This window comes from Glycine max, chromosome 5 (assembly GCF_000004515.6).
Source record: "Glycine max cultivar Williams 82 chromosome 5, Glycine_max_v4.0, whole genome shotgun sequence".
Classification (NCBI taxonomy): Eukaryota; Viridiplantae; Streptophyta; class Magnoliopsida; order Fabales; family Fabaceae; genus Glycine; species Glycine max.
The window spans coordinates 19,200,874-19,221,034 of record NC_038241.2 but is presented as its reverse complement, the minus strand read 5'-3'; the positions used below and the strand labels follow the sequence as shown (position 1 = coordinate 19,221,034).

At 46.8% G+C, this 20,161-nt stretch overlaps 1 long non-coding RNA gene across 1 annotated transcript; it reads left to right on the top strand.

The window, feature by feature from the left end:
• Positions 1–7,060: 7,060 nt before the first annotated feature.
• On the top strand, positions 7,061–7,627 carry LOC121174887 (uncharacterized). The gene is made up of 2 exons (XR_005891468.1): positions 7,061–7,279; positions 7,488–7,627. It is a non-coding gene; the product is annotated as an uncharacterized lncRNA (long non-coding RNA).
• The last annotated feature ends 12,534 nt before the right edge of the window (positions 7,628–20,161 follow it).

Genomic DNA, 20,161 nt, shown 5'->3' with positions numbered 1-20,161 from the left:
AACTGTGCGAGCACATCCAGAGAGGGAGGCTATCACGCATCTACTATGCATACAGGGGCAAGATTTCACCCGTGCCGCTGCAAAAAGACGAGTGCGGATCATGCGCACCAACATGACCACTCTTACATTGATATGGATGACGTCGCTATTTAGCAACATTCTGCCCAGCAACCACAATGCCAATCTCCTCCTGCAGATGTATCAGTTGGTCTGTGCCGTCATGACATAGGTAAGTATGCACATGGCTCAATTGATTTCTAATGTCATCTACTGTTTGCAGGGATCGCGCCCACAAGACACCCAGTGGACCCGGAGAAGTCCAACAGGGCCCTGGGGTTTCCAGCTCTGGTTACGGGCCTCTGTAGTCCTACAGGGTGCCCGTCCCCCCAGCGAGGTCATGCTATCGTGACATAGGTAAGTATGCACGTGCCTTATTTGATTTCTGATGTCATCTATTGTTTGCAGGGATCGTGCCCACAAGACACCCAGTGGACCAGAAGAAGTCCAACAGAGCCCTGAGGTTTCCAGCTCTGATTACGGGCCTCTGTCAGTTCTATGGAGTGCCTGTCGCCCCCAGCAAGGTCATCAGGCCCCCTACTAATCAAACTTTCATCAAGAAGTACTGCGTCCCTAGGTAGGCGCAGGGCGAAACACCACAACAGCCTGGGGATGGCCGGCAGCGAGCAACAGACGCACCGCCATCACCTCTAGAGTTCACCTCAGCTCATCCACAAAAAGGTTAGAGCATTGCTTACGACCCATGGCCGACCAATAGGGGACCAAGTCCAAAGCCAAAGGTAAGCAAAGTACTAGGTCCGTGACCGACAAGCCATCATGCGTCCAGCTCAAGACGTTAAAGAAGCGCTAGTAGGAGGCAACCTAGTACCCTTTAAATTTCTGCTTGTTGTTTGATCACCTTTGTTTCTCAAGTCATTGTAGGACACACCTAGTTACTCATGATCCTAGGAATTTAAATAAAACAAGCACAAGCTCGGAGGGTAGTCATACCTCACAATATATATATATATATATATATATATATATATATATATATATATATGTATGTTTAGGTAGAAAGATACCTTGGATATGCATGTATGTAGCAAAAATACTTCACAAAATATATATATGTATGTTTAGGTAGCAAGATACCTTGGATATGCATGTATGTATCAAAAATATCTCACAAAACATATATATGTATGTTTAGGTAGCAAGATACCTTGGACACGCATGTATGTAGCAAAAATACTTCACAAAATATATATATGTATGTTTAGGTAGCAAGATACCTTGGATATGCATGTATATAGCAAAAATATCTCACAAAATATATGTATGTGTGTTTAGGTAGCAAGATACCTTGGACACGCATGTATGTAGCAAAATACCTCACAAAAATATACGTATGTTTAGGTAGCAAAATACCTCATGAAAAAAAAAAGAGCGAGTGATGTGCCATCATTTTCTTCTATTTTCTAAACCCTTTTTGCACCATTTTAATTATTGATTGGTCTTAATTGTCAATTAATTAGGCAGTTTTATTATTTGGGCTCATTTAGCTAATTTGATGTTTTTAATCTAATTTCAGGAATTAATGAAACATTGGGCTTAATCCGGATTTTGGTTGTGGACTTGAAGAAGGCAAATAAAGCAGCGCTTACCTTAGTTAATTTCTAATTAGGAAATTTCGCAATTTTATTTTATGTTGTTCAGTTTTTATTTCGTTTTGGGCCAGAGTATTGTAATAGGGCCCAGTGACTTTGAGTGACTCTTTTTAAATAGCTGCCTTGGGATTCGTGCAGGGCATTCTATTCTGTTATGCTATTCATTATTCAGAGCTTTGTTTTAGGGTTTTTGTTTTTCTGTTTTGACGCTTCTGAGTTCGTAATGCAATTTTACGTTTTCTGCTTCTAATTACAATTTCGTTCTTGCTTCTTCTTCTACTCTCATTTATGTTTCTGTTCCATTTTACATTTCTGTTCGTTTACGTTTCTGTTCATTTACGTTTCCGTTCATTTACGTTTCTGCTGCTTCATGTTTCAATTGCGTTTTCTGTTTGAATCCATGGAAGGCTAGATTTTCTGGTGTTGTTTCCTTTTGAGGACGAAGCCCAACTCTCTTTGAGGTTTCGCTTGTAATGTGGTTTCCTGGCAGTTCTCCCTTCACCGGTATCCCAAATTCGTGAATATTAATCAGTGCACGCTTCGTGTTCGATTAATTGCCTCTGAGCCTAACTTGCGTTCATGCTTAATGGATGAAGGGCTACTTGTGTATGTGGTGCCTAATCACGTATTGAAAACCCTAAGTTGATTTTCGCTTAGTAAATTGAAATAGGGTTGGATTAAGTGGTTGACTGTTAGGGACGAATTTTCCAACCCAGGATAAGAGAATGGCTTCTGAATCAGAGGAAACAACCCGTTTTTAATATTAGTAGTTTCGTATTCCAGTTTACTTGTTCTGCTCTTTAATCACAAAACAAACAAACCCCCCCAATCGTTACTGTTACTGCAAGTATATTATGAACATTTGGTTTGTCACTGCTCGTTGGGAAACGACCTAGGATCACTTCCTAGTTACTGCATTTTCATGTTTATTTGATTCGGGTACGGCCTCGATCAGCGAGCAAGAAAAGAATAAGAAGAAGAAAAAATAGAAAGAAAAATAATAAAAAAAAATATAATAATAATAAAAAGTTGTCTAGCTAAAAAACAACATGCTTGTGAAAAGAGATAATTTCCAACTTTTCTTTGAAAGATTTTACTGATCTTAACCAGTTTTTGAAAAAAAAATGTGTGTACACATTTGAAGGGTAATTGTTGTGAAAAGTTTGTCGAATGCCCAAAATGGACTCGGATGAATGCATGATTTGATAAAAGAACATAAAAACCTTGATGCTTGAGTGTCCACATGGGTGCATGCATGACCAGTTTTGCATAAAATTTCCTAATCATCATTGTTGCATTTACATCATGGAAATAATGTGGGACATCCCCTTTATCCCCGAACCGCTGGCCAAAACCTGACATATATCATGACCAGCCGTTCTACAAGCCTTGAGCCAAAATCCCAACTTATCATAAACCTTGACCTAGGGTGAGGATGTCAATCCTTGCCCTCGGAAGAAAACAAAAAAAGAGAGAAAAGGAGAAAATTCCTAATCAAAAGAATCGGAAGAAGGCAAAAAGAGAAAATTCCCAATCAGAGAGGGGGAGAAAGAAAAAAGAAAGAGAATTCCCCAATCAAAGAGTGGGAGAAAGCAAAAAAAAGGAAAGAAAATTCTCGATCAAGGATCGGAAGAAAACAGAAGAAACGTCCAGAAAGGTCTTTAGACCAGACAATATCTGAACAATACATAATTGTCACCAAGTAAACAAGAAAAAGGAAACCACGACCTAAAGTGGTCCTCTCCCTTTGATTGCCGACAAAATCCTGTGCGCTAGCGACTTTCTCGCCACGCACTAAACAAAAACAGAAAAGGAAAAGGCAAAAACACTCAAAGCCAAATTCCCCACCTAAAAACCATTCCCAAAATAAGTCCTATTGATCCATGATCACGCATGTAATCTTTGATTTGATAGGAAATGATTTGCAAAATCAAGTCATGACATATATATGGTTAGGAATTAGGATAAAACACTTACCTGTGTGAGATTGATACACTTTGAGTGATTTTCTCCTATTTTTGTTGGACCCGATGTTTCCTCTAAATGGTCGTTTAGAAACGAAATGCTAACATCCAAAATCTCATTTATGGTTACGAGAAATTTTCATCAGCATACTCTCCTTCCCCGATAGACACATCGTTTTTCATAAAAAAAAGAAGCATATGTTGCTCTGATCAGTTGGAATTTTTGTCTCTTTACTAAAGCATGTTCGCATTTTAGTGAAGAAAACACCGAGACTATTTTTAGTCTCACAGTTATCAAGAACTACGTAGGTCTAAGTTCCTTATCACAAATTGAGGATACGTAGGAGCAAAAGCTCTGCTTTTGTCGACCACCCCACCTTTTGTTACCATGACCCAAGAGTCCGGGGGCATGCGGAGCCACATGACCGTGGGATCCCCAAATTCGTATGTTCCATCATTTATCATTTGTATGCTATCTTTTGTTTTATTCCAAAATCGCGTAGAATTTTGCCATTTAGGAACGTCGTCCTAAAAATAAAATAAACCAAAATCATGATAAAAAAGAAAGAAGTGTTGTGAATAAAATGTCTACGTATATAAAGAAAAAGAAAAATGTTTTAAAAGGGAAATGTGTATAGAAGGTTTTTGTGTGTGTAAGTGATGTGTGGAGAGAAATTCTTGTATGTGTGAGCAACGAATGTGTATAAAGAAACTTTTGTATGAACCATAGGTGTGTGTTGGGAAAAACGAAAAAAATCTTTGAACATAAATAGGGTCTTGTATATAGACCGAGTGACGTAAAGAGAAAGAGTTCCAATGCGTGTACAGAAAAAGTTTGTCGTGTATAAGAATGTAGGTGTACAAAAAAGGTTTTCCTCGTAGAGGGCCATAGGTGTATGATTTTGTGAATATAAAAATGAAACAAAAAGGAAAAAGAAAGAAAGACCTCGAAGGTCGACATGTTATAGTTAGGAAGCATAAATCATTCATAAAGAGCAAACGTATCTTCTAGAAACAAGGGACTGACGCTAAGAGTTTATTTTCCGGAATAACCGAGATAAGAATGGATGAATTCATTGAATTGATGAAAGAACATAACTTGGAAACGTTGGGTCTGTTTGTGTAAATTCCCAACCGTAGTATCACAATGCCATAAACGGGATGCTTGAGTGCCCACTTGGCTGTAGCCATGACTAATTTTGCACGTTGTTTTCAAATCATCATTGTCACGCGTGCCTTGTGGAGTAATATGGGAGTTCGGTCCGAGATCGATGCCTTGACACCCAAATTTGTTTTGCCACAGATATCAAGATTGGGTTCCCACGATAAAAGACCCCATTGAAACACAACCTTAGACTTTTTTGAACCTTGGCCTATCAAAAGAATCCTCATCCTTTCCCCCGAAGCAAAGGACAACGGAATCTCCTCAAGGGAGAGCAAATAGAATGCTAAAACCCGATTTCCCAAAGAAAGGAAAGGAAGAAGTGAAAAGAAAGAAAAGGAAGAAATAGAAAGAAAAGAAAAAAAATGAAAACAAAAGGAGAAGAAGGATTCTCGATCAAAGGTCGGGAGAAAGTAAAAAGGAAAAGATCGGAGGAAAACAGAGTAATTCTCGATCAATGAAAGAAAGAGAACAGGAAATCTTCAGACCAAATGAATTGTCGGCAAGATAATTGACTGCCGGCAAAGGAAGACCCATTTTCGGTGTCTCTTCCTTTCGAATCGCTGTTCTCGACTGGCGATATCCCGCCCCACATAAAAGGAAAAGACCAAAACACTCAGCTTTCTCTCCAAAACACTACCCTCGAGAAAATCTCATTGGTCCATGATCGTATTTTTGATCTTTGATTCGATAGGAAATCGTGTGCAAAATAAAGTCATGGTGCAGTTATGGTTTGGGATTAGGGTAAAACACTTGCCTGTGTGAGTTTTTATACGCTATGAGCGATTTATTCCCAATTTCAGCTTAACCCGATGTTTCCCCTGCATGTTCATTTAAAAGCTAAATGTTGACATCCTGCCCTTCATTTTCGGTTACAAGGAAGATTACACTTGGCATGAATATATTGTTTCTCTAAGATATGGTGCTCTCGCGAATGATTTATTTTTTCTTTGCAAAAAGCAGGTTCGCCTTTTTAGGTGGAAAAACCCGGTGGACCGTTCGGTCCTACCAACAAATCTTATTCGGAGACCCATGAATTGATTGCCTAGCGCTGTTCATGCGTCCTCCACCATCGAGTCTGGAGCCCCGCGAATTGATTGCCTAGCGCTGTTCGCCAATTCTCCATTCTCCAATCTTATTCGGAGACCCATGAATTGATTGCCTAACGTTGTTCATGCGTCCCCCACCGTCGAGTCTGGAGCCCCGCGAATTGATTGCCTAGCGCTGTTCGCCAATTCTCCATTCTCCAATCTTATTCGGAGACCCATGAATTGATTGCCTAGCGCTGTTCATGCGTCCTCCACCATCGAGTCTGGAGCCCCGTGAATTGATTGCCTAGCACTGTTCATGCGTCCTCCATGATTGAGTCTGGATCCCCGCGAATTGATTGCCTAGCGCTGTTCGCCAATTCTCCATTCTCCAATCTTTTTCGGAGCCCCATGAATTGATTGCCTAGCACTGTTCATGCGTCCTCCACCATCAAGTCTGGAGCCCCGCGAATTGATTGCCTAGCGCTGTTCGCCAATTCTCCATTCTCCAATCTTATTCGAAGACCCATGAATTGATTGCCTAGCGCTGTTCATGCGTCCTCCACCATCGAGTCTGGAGCCCCGCGAATTGATTGCCTAGCGTTGTTCGCCAATTCTACATTCTCAATCTTATACGGAGACCCATGAATTGATTGCCTAGCACTGTTCATGCGTCCTCCACCATTGAGTCTGGAGCCCCGCGAATTGATTGCCTAGCGCTGTTCGCCAATTCTCCATTCTCCAATCTTATTCGGAGCCCCATGAATTGCGTTTTTGTTCATGCATCCTCCACCCAAAGAGTTTGGAGCTATGCTTCATGATTGACTAGTGAGGACCCTCTAGTGCAATCCTCCATCCTCGCCTTTTTTTCGGAGCCCCATGAATTGCATTTTCGTTCATGCATCCTCCACCCAAAGAGTTTGGAGCTATGCCTCGTGATTGACTAATGAGGACCCTCTAGTGAAATCCTCCATTCTCCAGAGTTTTTCATCGTCAAGGGCGGATCCTCTTGACTGGGAAATGTGATCTTTGTTATTTTCCCGATTGATTCCTTTGCCAAATGTCTATATGTATATTATATTTGTTGTTCTTGTTGTTGTTTGTATTTTGTTTTGTGTTGTGCAGAAAAAAAAAGAAGGAGTAGAGACAAGACTTTGTGTGAAAGGATGATGGTCGGGTCTAAGGTAGAAAAAAGTATGCATATTAAAATAATATGGTTAAACAAAACAAAACAAAAATGTATTGATCACTTAATTAAATGCAACATTGATTGATTCTTGAATAAAAGAGAGTTGGATGCGTGTGGATCGAAACTGAATGGGGATGAGATTGATGTTAATGGTGAACAAGCAAGGTCAGACTCGACTTGCACAGTATTATGAGCACCTCATCATCCAAGAAAGCCAAGCCCTTGAAGGCAAAATCCTTCATAAATGCCTCGCCCGTAATGACAACCAGGTAATTAAACCTTCTCCAATCTCAACTTTCCCTTTCCAAATATACCTCTCTTTTTAATATAATTTTTTTTACACTATTAACTAATTACAAATAATATAACTTTTGAGGCAATCAAATTTTATTATATATGACAAATATATGATCAGATGGCGGTATAATTCTTTTTTTCTCAGTCTGTTCTAATTAAATTCTTTTTCTTTTTTTTTAGATTTTGAATGTTTGCACCTAATTCAAAAGTAGTATGCAAAGATCACCTGGTGTAGGTTAACTACTGGGCTTACTTTTCAAAGAGGCACGTTGTACAAGTATATTAAACTTTCCAGAGAAATGGTTTATTGGTTATTAGTATTTGTTATATCTTCATGCATAGTGCCTAAGGGGATAATGAATAAAATAAAAAAAACAAGTGATGGATTAAAATAATACTGAAAAGATGATAAAGTATGCGTGCACTCTTAAACTTTATTGTAATCACACAAGAATTGCTCCGTTACGTTATCCATTTCTATCACGAGACTTTGTTGTCAGTTTATCACGAGACTTTGTGTCATAGACTAATCACGGAAAGGGCAAGACGGACGAAATCAGTGTCTTATCCTTGCTTTCCTCTTATCTTTGATAAAAGGTAAGTAAAGAGGGGCAACTGTCATACCCTAATTTCATCCGGGGATTATTACTTGATGATATGCAACCTTTGATCGTCCTCTTTGAGATACTTGGCATCCGTGAAATTTCGTAACGTGGCGAAAACCAAAATGAGGTGTTTTTGCACAATCCGTGAGTTTCCGTAACTTCTTCGAAAGCTAAAAAAGAGTAAATAAGTGATCCGTGAGGATTCGTAACATTACGGAAAGAAAATAGGTGTCGTTACAAAATTCGTAAAGTTTCGTAACGTTACGGAAAAAGAATTACCAAAAAGAGTAGAAGGGGGGTGCATTTAGTAAAAAAAGGGGTACAAATAGCAATCAGGCCCACTTGGGCCTTCCAGTTTCTTCCTCCAGAAGGCCGTTGCTTCTGGAGGAAGCAACCTTGCTCGCCTGGGCGAGCTGGGTGGCAAGCTCCTCCCCTATTTTGCTATAAATAGGGGAAGGAGTGAAGAGGAAAGGGGTTCAGCCATCTTGGCACTTCTTATTCTCTCGAAATTGTTGAGGAAAATTGTTTCCGTGAAGAAAATCCAAGCTGAGGCGCTTCCGTAACGTTTCCGTAACTTTTCCGTGAGTAATTACGCGAAGATTTTCAACCGTTCTTCAACATTCATCGTTCGTTCTTCGTTTTCTTCAGTCTTCAACTGGTAAGTACCTCAAACCGAGCTTTTCAATTCATTCTATGTACCTGTGGTGGTCCACATTTTGTTTCATGCATTTTTATTCTCGTTTTCATTTACTTTCCGTACCCCCTTTTCACGTGCGTCAGTCATTTATTTAAGTCATTTATCGCCTAGTCCAAAAATAAAATAAATTTCCACCGATCATTTGATTTGTAATATCCATTAATTTCTGTTAAAAAGAATTCCGACCGTTCGGTCGTGCTGTAACCACGTTGGAAATCAAAAAAGAGGTAAAATAATTTTATAATAATCAAAAAATACCTTTTAGTAAAATAAAGCGAAAAAATCAATCGGACGTTTTCTCTTTGGGATTTCTCATTCTTAATCGATTTGACTAATAACTAAAGTGAAACTAAGGCTAAAATCAACTCGCCTAGTCAAGCTCGTCCACAAAAAAGGTCACTAAATGGGGTTTGAAAGTTTATCATTTCAGTTTTCCTTATCAAGTAAATGGATCATTTTTAAGGTCCAACGCCTTAAAATGATCACCTTTTAAGAAAGAACTACGTAGGTCTGATTTCCTCTTCGATAGAGGGTACGTAGGAGCAAAAGCCCCGCTTTTGTTGACCTCAAAAAATAAAAAGAAATAAAGTTAAGGTAACACAATTTCCACAATTCTAAAAAATAGGTTGTTGTCCTTTGAGACAAACGTGAGAGGTGCTAATACCTTCCTCAAACGTAAATACAACTCCCGAACTTAGAATTTTCATTTTGACCGGTTTCCTTCGGTTTTCCCGACGTTTTCCACAAATAAATGTTGGTGGCGACTCCGTGCATCTTTCCTCCTTTGGAAAGCGCACCTGTGAGCCTCGCCTCGCTCGTCCGCAAAAGGGCATGTTGCGACAAGCTTGGTTTATCTAAGTAGTCATCTGCCCCATCTGATTTGTCAGACTCTGAATGGAGGCTCTTGTCTCTTGCTGAAATTGCATATTCTGGATGGTCATTTGTCTCACTAACTCATCTAAGGAAGGTTCAGGAGGAACCTCAGTTGCTTGTTGTCTTTGTTATGACTATTGTCGTTGCTGCTGATGTATTGGAGGAGGAACATATGGCTTGCTTGGACCAGCAGCATTCTGAAATGGAGGGATAGGTTGTTGTTGTTGTGGAGGACTTGTCCATCTCAGATTTGTATGATTCCTCCAACCTGGATTGTATCTATTGCTTGAGAGGTCATAATTATTCTATTGTTGTTGGTTTTGCTGCTGAGGAGGTCTATTATAAATGTTTTTAGCATAAGCTTCAGGTTTCTCATTGACTCCAGATTGCTGCAAAGAAGGGCAGAGATCTGTATGGTGATCTGCAGAAGAACATAGACCACAGACTCTTGCAACAGGTGTAGATTTCTGATTCATGGCAAGCTGAGTTACTAGGTTGACCAAGGCATCAAGTTTCCCTTCAAACTTTTTATTTTCAGTAGATGAAGATGAATCTGTGGCCACCTCATGGACTCCTCTAAGAACAATAGCATCATTTCTTGCATTGAATTGTTGGGAGTTGGAAGCCATCTTCTCAATCAAATTCCTAGCCTCAGGAGGGGTCATATCACCAAGAGCTCCACCACTGGCAGCATATATCATACTCCTCTCCATATTGCTAAGTCCCTCATAGAAATATTGAAGAAGAAGTTGCTCAGAAATCTGGTGGTGAGGACAGCTTGCACACAATTTCTTAAATCTTTCCCAATACTCATACAAGCTCTCTCCACTAAGTTGCCTGATGCCTGAAATGTCTTTTTTGATGGCAGTGGTCCTAGATGCAGGGAAGAATTTCTCCAAGAACACCCTCTTAAGGTCATCCCAGCTGTCATACCCTAATTTCGTTCGGGGACCATTTGTTTGGTGGAATGCAACCTTCGCTTGACCACTTCGAGGTACTTAACACTCATCGTTAGGCAACACGTGAAGTTCCGCAACATGCCGGAAGTCGAAAGGAAGCATTGTTGCGCAATCCGTAAAGTTCCACAACATTCCAGAAGTCAAAGACGGGATTTTTGCATAATCCGTAAAGTTTCACGACATTACGGAAAGAAAACAAGTGTCGTTACGTAATCCGTAAAGTTCTGTAACGTTACGAAACAAAGAATCATCAAAAAAGGTAAAAGGGGGTGTATTTAGTAAAAACGGGTGTGCAAATAGCAACCATGCCCACATTGGCCTTCCAGGGTGTTCCAAAAGAAAGTGGTGCCTTCTGGTGGAAGCAACCATACCACCTACCTCTTTTCCCCTATAAATAGGGAAAAGAGGGCAGAGTAATTTCGTTCAACCCTTCTAATATTTAGAATTTTCTTGATATTAGTAAGAAAAATTGTTTCCATGAAGAAAATCCAAGCCAAGACGCTTCCGTAACGCTTCCGAGACGTTTCTGTAAGCGATTTCGTGAAGATTTTCCACCGTTCTTCATCGTTCTTCGTCGTTTTTCGATCTTCAACCGGTAACTTCCCGAAATCGAACCTTTCAATTCATTCTATGTGCCCTTAGTGATCCCCAATTGTTTCGTATGCTTTTATTTTTATTTCGTTCGCTTTCCGTGCCCCCTTTTGACGTGCATTAACCAATTATTTAAGCCGTTTTCTCGCCTAATCAATAATAACAATGAATTTCTACCGATCATTTGAGTTGTAATAACTTTTAATCTCTGTTAGAATAAAATCCAACCGATCTTTCGCGCTTTAACCACGTTTAAAACCAAAAGAGGCACTACACTTCGAGGTACTTCACGCCCTCGCCTTTAGAGGACTACACGTCCTCACCTTCAGAGGACTAGACGCCAACGCCTTCAGGGGACTACACGTCCTCACCTTTAGAGGGCTACACGCCCTCGCTTTCAAACGGCTACATGCCCTCGCCTTTAAAGGACTAGACATCCTCGCCTTCAGAGGGTTACACGTCCTCGCCTTCAGAGGACTACACGTCCTCGCCTTCAGAGGGCTACACGCCCTCCCCATCAGAGGGCTACACGTCCTCACCTTCAGAGGACTACACGTCCTCGCCTTCAAAGGGTTGCCCGCCCTCGCCTTCAGAGGACTACACGTCCTCGCCTTCAGAGGACTACACGTCCTCCCCATCAGAGAACTGCACGTCCTCGCCATCAGAGGACTACACATCCTCGCCTTTAGAGGACTTCACGTCGTCACCTTCAAAGGGCTACACACCTTCGCCTTCGAAGGGCTACACGCCCTCACCTTCAAAGGGCTACACGTCCTTGCCTTTAGAGGACTACACGTCCTCGCCTTCAGAGGGCTGCAAGACCTCACCTTTAGAGGACTACACGTCCTCACCTTAAGAGGACTACACGCCCTTGCCTTCAGAGGACTAGACGTCCTCACCTTTAGAGGGCTACTCGCCCTAACCTTCAAAGGGCTACATGTCTTCGCCTTCAGAGGAGTACACATCGTCGCTTCAGAGGGATAGACGCCCTTGCCTTCAGAGGGCTACACGTCCTCATTTTCAGAGGGCTACTTGCCCTCACCATCAGAGGGCTACACGTCCTCACGTTCAGAGAACTACACGTCCTCACCTTCAAAGGGCTGCACGCCCTTGCCTTTATTGGACTACACGTCCACGCCTTCAGAGGACTACACGTCCTCGCCTTCAGAGGACTACACGTCCTCCCTATCAGGGAACTGCACGTCCTCGCCATCAGAGGACTACACGCCCTCGCCTACAGAGGACTACACGTCCTTGCCTTCATAGGGCTGCACGCCCTCACCCTCAAAGGACTACACGTCCTCGCCTTCTGAGGACTACACCTCCTCACCTTCAGAGGACTACACATCCTCACCTTCCGACGGCTACACGCCCTTGCCTTCAGAGGACAACACGTCCTCACATTCAGAGGACTACACGCCCTTGCCTTCAGAGGACTAGACGTCCTCACCTTTAGAGGGCTCCACGCCCTCACCTTCAAAGGGCTACATGCCCTCGCCTTCAGAGGACTACACATCGTCGCTTCAGAGGGATACACGCCCTCGCCTTCAGAGGACTGCACGTCCTCACCTTTAGAGGGCTACTTGCCCTAACCATCAGAGGGCTACACGTCCTCACCTTCAGAGGGCTACACGTCCTCGCCTTCATAGGGCTGCACGCCCTCGCCTTTAGAGGACTACACGTCCACGCCTTCAGAGGACTACACGTCCTCGCCTTTAGAGGACTACACGTCCTCACCTTTAGAGGGCTACTTGCCCTCACCATCAGAGGGCTACACGTCCTCATGTTCTGAGGATTACACGTCCTCATGTTCAGAGGACTACACGTCCTCGCCTTCATAGGGCTGCACGCCCTCGCCCTCAGAGGACTACACGTCCACGCCTTCAGAGGACTACGCCTCATCGCCTTCAGAGGACTACACGTCCTCCCCATCAGAGAACTGCACGTCCTCGCCATCAGAGGACTACACGCCCTCGCCTACAGAGGACTACACGTCCTCACCTTCATAGGGCTGCACACCCTCGCCCTCAAAGGACTACACGTCCTCGCCTTCTGAGGACTACACCTCCTCACCTTCAGAGGACTACACATCCTCACCTTCCGACGGCTACACGCCCTTGCCTTCAGAGGACTACACGTCCTCACATTCAGAGGACTACACGCCCTTGCCTTCATAGGACTAGACGTCCTCACCTTTAGAGGGCTCCACGCCCTCACCTTCAAAGGGCTACATGCCCTCGCCTTCAGAGGACTACACATCGTCGCTTCAGAGGGATACACGCCCTCGCCTTCAGAGGACTGCACGTCCTCACCTTTAGAGGGCTACTTGCCCTAACCATCAGAGGGCTACACGTCCTCACCTTCAGAGGGCTACACGTCCTCGCCTTCATAGGGCTGCACGCCCTCGTCTTTAGAGGACTACACGTCCACGCCTTCAGAGGACTACACGTCCTCGCCTTTAGAGGACTACACGTCCACGCCTTCAGAGGACTACACGTCCTCACCTTTAGAGGGCTACTTGCCCTCACCATCAGAGGGCTACACGTCCTCATGTTCAGAGGACTACACGTCCTCGCCTTTATAGGGCTGCACGCCCTCGCCCTCAGAGGACTACACGTTCACGCCTTCAGAGGACTACGCCTCCTCGCCTTCAGAGGACTACACGTCCTCCCCATCAGAGAACTGCACGTCCTCGCCATCAGAGAACTACACGCCCTCGCCTACAGAGGACTACACGTCCTCGCATTCATAGGGCTGCACACCCTCGCCCTCAAAGGACTACACGTCCTCGCCTTCTGAGGACTACACCTCCTCACCTTCACAGGACTACACATCCTCACCTTCCGACGGCTACACGCCCTTGCCTTCAGAGGACTACACGTCCTCACATTAAGAGGACTACACGCCTTTGCCTTCAGAGGACTAAACGTCCTCACCTTTAGAGGGCTCCACGCCCTCACCTTCAAAGGGCTAAATGCCCTCGCCTTCAGAGGACTACACATCGTCGCTTCAGAGGGATACACTCCCTCGCCTTCAGAGGACTGCACGTCCTCACCTTTAGAGGGCTACTTGCCCTAACCATCAGAGGGCTACTTGCCCTAACCATCAGAGGGCTACACGTCCTCACCTTCAGAGGGCTACACGTCCTCGCCTTCATAGGGCTGCACGCCCTCGCCTTTAGAGGACTACACGTCCACGCCTTCAGAGGACTACACGTCCTCGCCTTTAGAGGACTACACGTCCTCACCTTCAGAGGGCTACTTGCCCTCACCATCAGAGGGCTACACGTCCTCATGTTCAGAGGACTACACGTCCTCGCCTTCATAGGGCTGCACGCCCTCGCCCTCAGAGGACTACACGTCCACGCCTTCAGAGGACTACGCCTCCTCGCCTTCAGAGGACTACACGTCCTCCCCATCAGAGAACTGCACGTCCTCGCCATCAGAGAACTACACGCCCTCGCCTACAGAGGACTACACGTCCTCGCATTCATAGGGCTGCACGCCCTCGCCCTCAAAGGACTACACGTCCTCGCCTTCTGAGGACTACACCTCCTCACCTTCAGAGGACTACACATCCTCACCCTCCGACGGCTACACGCCCTTGCCTTCAGAGGACTACACGTCCTCACATTCAGAGGACCACACGCCCTTGCCTTCAGAGGACTAGACGTCCTCACCTTTAGAGGGCTCCACGCCCTCACCTTCAAAGGGCTACATGCCCTCGCCTTCAGAGGACTACACATCGTCGCTTCAGAGGGATACACGCCCTCGCCTTCAGAGGACTGCACGTCCTCACCTTTAGAGGGCTACTTGCCCTAACCATCAGAGGGCTACACGTCCTCACCTTCAGAGGGCTACACGTCCTCGCCTTCATAGGGCTGCACGCCCTCGCCTTTAGAGGACTTCACGTCCACGCCTTCAGAGGACTACACGTCCTCGCCTTTAGAGGACTACACGTCCTCACCTTCAGAGGGCTACTTGCCCTCACCATCAGAGGGATACACGTCCTCATGTTCAGAGGACTACACGTCCTCGCCTTCATAGGGCTGCACGCCCTCGCCCTCAGAGGACTACACGTCCACGCCTTCAGAGGACTACGCCTCCTCGCCTTCAGAGGACTACACGTCCTCCCCATCAGAGAACTGCACGTCCTCGCCATCAGAGGACTACACGCCCTCGCCTACAGAGGACTACACGTCCTCGCCTTCATAGGGCTGCACGCCCTCGCCCTCAAAGGACTACACGTCCTCGCCTTCTGAGGACTACACCTCCTCACCTTCAGAGGACTACACATCCTCACCTTCCGAGGGCTACACGCCATCGCCTTCATAGGACTACACCTCCTCACCTTCAGAGGACTACACGCCCTTGCCTTCAGAGGACTAGACGTCCTCACCTTTAGAGGGCTCCACGCCCTCACCTTCAAAGGGCTACATGCCCTCGCCTTCAGAGGACTACACATCGTCGCTTCAGAGGGATTCACGCCCACGCCTTCAGAGGATTGCACGTCCTCACCTTTAGAGGGCTACTTGCCCTCACCATCAGAGGGCTACACGTCCTCAGCTTCAGAGGGCTACACGTCCTCGCCTTCATAGGGCTGCACGCCCTCGCCTTTAGAGGACTACACGTCCACGCCTTCAGAGGACTACACGTCCTCGCCTTTAGAGGACTACACGTCCTCGCCTTCAGAGGGCTACTTGCCCTCACCATCAGAGGGCTACACGTCCTCATGTTCAGAGGACTACACGTCCACGCCTTCATAGGGCTGCACGCCCTCGCCCTCAGAGGACTACACGTCCTCGCCTTTAGAGGACTACGCCTCCTCACCTTCAGAAGACTACACATCCTCACCTTTCGAGGGCTACACGCCCTCGCCTTCAGAAGACTACACGTCCTCACCTTCAGAGGACTACACACCCTTGCCTTCAGAGGACTAGACATCCTCACCTTTAGAGGGCTATACGCCCTCTCCTTCAAAGGGCTTCATGCCCTCGCCTTTAGAGGACTCCACATCGTCGCTTCAGAGGGATACACGCCCTCGCCTTCAGAGGACTGCACGTCCTCACCTTTAGAGGGCTTCTTGCCCTCACCATCAGAGGGCTACACGTCCTCACTTTCAGAGGACTACACGTCCTCGCCTTCTCAGGGCTGCATGCCCTCGCCTTCAGAGGACTACACATCCTCGCCTTCAAAGGACTACACGTCCTCGCCTTTTGAGGACTACACGTCCTCGCCTTTTGAGGACTACACATCCTCACCTTCCGAGGGCTACACGCCCTCGCCTTCATAGGACTACACGTCCTCACCTTCAGAGGACTACACGCCCTTGCCTTCAGAGGACTAGACGTCCTCACCTTTAGAGGGCTCCATGTCGTCACCTTCAAAGGGCTACATGCCCTCGCCTTCAGAGGACTACACATCGTCGCTTCAGAGGGATTCACGCCCACGCCTTCAGAGGATTGCACGTCCTCACCTTTAGAGGGCTACTTGCCCTCACCATCAGAGGGCTACACGTCCTCAGCTTCAGAAGACTACACGTCCACACTTTCAGAGGGCTACACGCACTCGCCTTCAGAGGGCTACACACCCTCGCCTTCAGAGGGTTACACGTCCTCACCATCAGAGGGCTACACGTCCTCACCTTTAGAGGACTACACGACCTCTCCTTCAGAGGGCTGCACGCCCTCGCCTTCAGAGGACTACACGTCCTCGCCTTCATAGGGTTGCACGCCCTCGCCGTCAGAGGACTACACCTCCTCACCTTCAGAGGACTACACATCCTCACCTTCCGAGGGCTACACACCCTCGCCTTCAGAGGACTACACGTCCTCACCTTCAGAGGACTACATGCCCTTGCCTTTAGAGGACTAGACGTCCTCACCTTTAGAGGGCTCCACGCCCTCACCTTCAAAGGGCTACATTCCCTCGCCTTCAGAGGACTACACATAGTCGCTTTAGAGGGATACATGCCCTCGCCTTCAGAGGACTACACGTCCTCACCTTTAGAGGGCTACTTGCCCTCACCATCAGAGGGCTACACGTCCTCACGTTTAGAGGACTACACGTACTCGCTTTCATACGGCTGCACGCCCTCGCCCTCAGAGGACAACACGTCCTCGCCTTCAAATGGACTACACATCCTCACCTTCAGAGGACTACACATCCTCACCTTCCGAGGGCTACATGCCTTCGCCTTCAGAGGACTACACTTCCTCACCTTCAGAGGACTACACGCCCTTGCCTTTAGAGGACTAGACGTCCTCACCTTTAGAGGGCTACACGCCCTCACCTTCAAAGGGCTTCATGCCCTCGCCTTTAGAGGACTACACATCGTCGCTTCAGAGGGATACACGCCCTCACCTTCAGTGGACTGCACGTCCTCACCTTCAGAGGGCTACTTGCCCTCACCATCAGAGGGCTACACGTCCTCACCTTCAGAGGACTACACGTCCTCGCCTTCACAGGGCTGCATGCCCTCGCATTCAGAGGACTACACGTCCTCGCCTTCAAAGGACTACACGTCCTCGCCTTCAAAGGACTACACGTCCTCGCCTTTAGAGGAAAACACGTCCTCGCCTTCAGAGGGCTACATGCCCGCACCATCAGAGGCCTACACGCCCTCAACTTCAGAGGACTACACGTCCACACTTTCAGAGGGCTACACGCACTCGCCTTCAGAGGGCTACACGCCCTCGCCTTCAGAGGGTTACACGTCCTCACCATCAGAGGGCTACACATCCTCACCTTTAGATGACTACACGTCCTCGCCTTCAGAGGGCTGTACATCCTCGCCTTCATAGGGGTGCGTGCCCTCGCCCTCAGAGGACTACACGTCCTCACCTTAAGAGGACTACACCTCCTCACCTTAAGAGGACTACACATCCTCACTTTCCAAGGGCTACACACCCTCGCCTTCAGAGGACTAAACGTCCTCACCTTCAGAGGACTACATGCCCTTGCCTTCAGAGGACTAGACATCCTCACCTTTAGAGGGCTCCACGCCCTCACCTTCAAAGGGCTACATGCCCTCGCCTTCAGAGGACTACACATAGTCGCTTCAGAGGGATACACGCCCTCGCCTTCAGAGGACTACACGTCCTCACCTTCAGAGGGCTACTTGCCCTCACCATTAGAGGGCTACACGTCCTCACATTTAGAGGGCTACACGTCCTCGCCTTCATAGGGCTGCACGCCCTCGCCCTCAGAGGACTACACGTCCTCGCCTTCAGAGGACTACACCTCCTCACCTTCAGAGGATTACACATCCTCACCTTCCGACGGCTACACGCCCTCGCCTTCAGAGGACTACACATCCTCACCTTCAAAGGACTACAGGCCCTTGCCTTCAGAGGACTTGACGACCTCACCTTTAGAGGGCTACACGCCCTCGCCTTCAAAGGGCTACATGCCCTCGCCTTTAGAGGACTACACATCCTCACCTTTAGAGGGCTACATGCCCTCGCCTTCAGAGGACTACACGTCCTCAGCATCAGAGGGCTGCATGTCCTCACCTTTGGAGGACTACACACCCTCGCCTTTAGAGGACTACACGTCCTCACCTTTAGAGGGCTACACGCCCTCGCGTTCAGAAGACTACACGTCGTCACCTTCAGAGGGCTACACGCCCTCGCCTTTAGTGTACTACATGTCCTCACCTATAGAAGACTACATGCCCTCGCCTTCAGAGGACTACACATCCTCACCTTCAGAGGGCTACACGCCCTCACCTTCAGAGGACTACACGTCCTCGTCTTCAGAGGACTACACGTGCTCACCTTCAGAGGACTACACGTCCTCACCTTCAGAGGGTTGCACACCCTCGCCTTCAGAAGGTTGCTCGTCCTCAACTTCAGAGGGATACACGTCCTCACCTTTTGAGGGCTATGCGTCCTCACTTTAAGTGGGCTCCATATCCACACCTTAAGAGAATTTAAGGTCCTCTGCCCTTGATGCTTAACCGAGACTTGTGCTCCCTGTTAAGGGGCTACTAGTTTCCTTTTATCAGTTCCTTTTCCTGGGCCACCCCCTGATATTGGAGGGCGACAAAATATGCAAGCACAACCAAAGAGGGAGGCTATCATGCAGCTACTATGCATACTGGGGCAAGATTTCACCCGTGCCGCTGCAAAGAGACGAGTGCGGGTCATGGGCACCAACATGACCACTCTTACATAGATATGGATGACGTTGCTACTTAGCAACATTCTGCCCAGCAACCGCAATGCCGATCTCCCCCTGCGGAAGTATCAGTTGGTCTGTGCCGTCCCGACATAGGTAAGTATGCACTTTTCTCAACTGATTTCTGATGTCATCTATTTGCAGGGATCACGCCCGCAAGACACCCAGTGGACTCGAAGAAATCCAACAAGGTCCTGGGGTTTCCAGCTTTGGTTATGGGCCTCTGTCAGTCCTATAGAGTGCTCGTCCCCTCCAGCAAGGTCACGCCATCGTGACATAGGTAAGTATGCACATCGCTCAATTGATTTCTCATGTCATCTACTGTCTGCAGGGATCGCGTTCGCAAGACACCCAGCGGACCCAGAGAAGTCCAACAGGGTCCTGGGGTTCCAACTCTGATTACAGGCCTCTATCAGTTCTACGGAGTGTCCATCGCCCCCAGCAGGGTCATCAGGCCCCTATTAACAGGGCTTTCATCGAGAAGTATTGCGCCCCCAGGCAGGCGCAGGGCGAGGCATCATAGTAGCAGGCAACAGGCGCACCGCCACCACCCCTAGAGTTCACCTTAGCTCATCCACAAAAGGGTTAGAGTGTTGCCTACGACACATGGCCGACCAATAGGCGACCAAGTCCAAAGCCAAAGGTAAGTAAAGTACTAGGTCCGTGACCGACATGTCATCAAGCGTCCAGCTCAAGACGTTAAAGAAGCGTTACTAGGAGGCAACCTAGTAACTTTTAAATCTATGCTTGTTATTTGATCACCTTTGTTTCTCAAGTCATAGTAGGACAAACCTAGTTGCTCATGATCCTAGGAATTTAAATAAAACAAGCACAAGCTCAGAAGGTAGCCATACCTCACAAAATATATGTATGTGGTTTAGGTAGTGAAAATACCTTATATATGCATGTATGTAATTTAGATAGCAAACAAATACCTCACAAAATATAT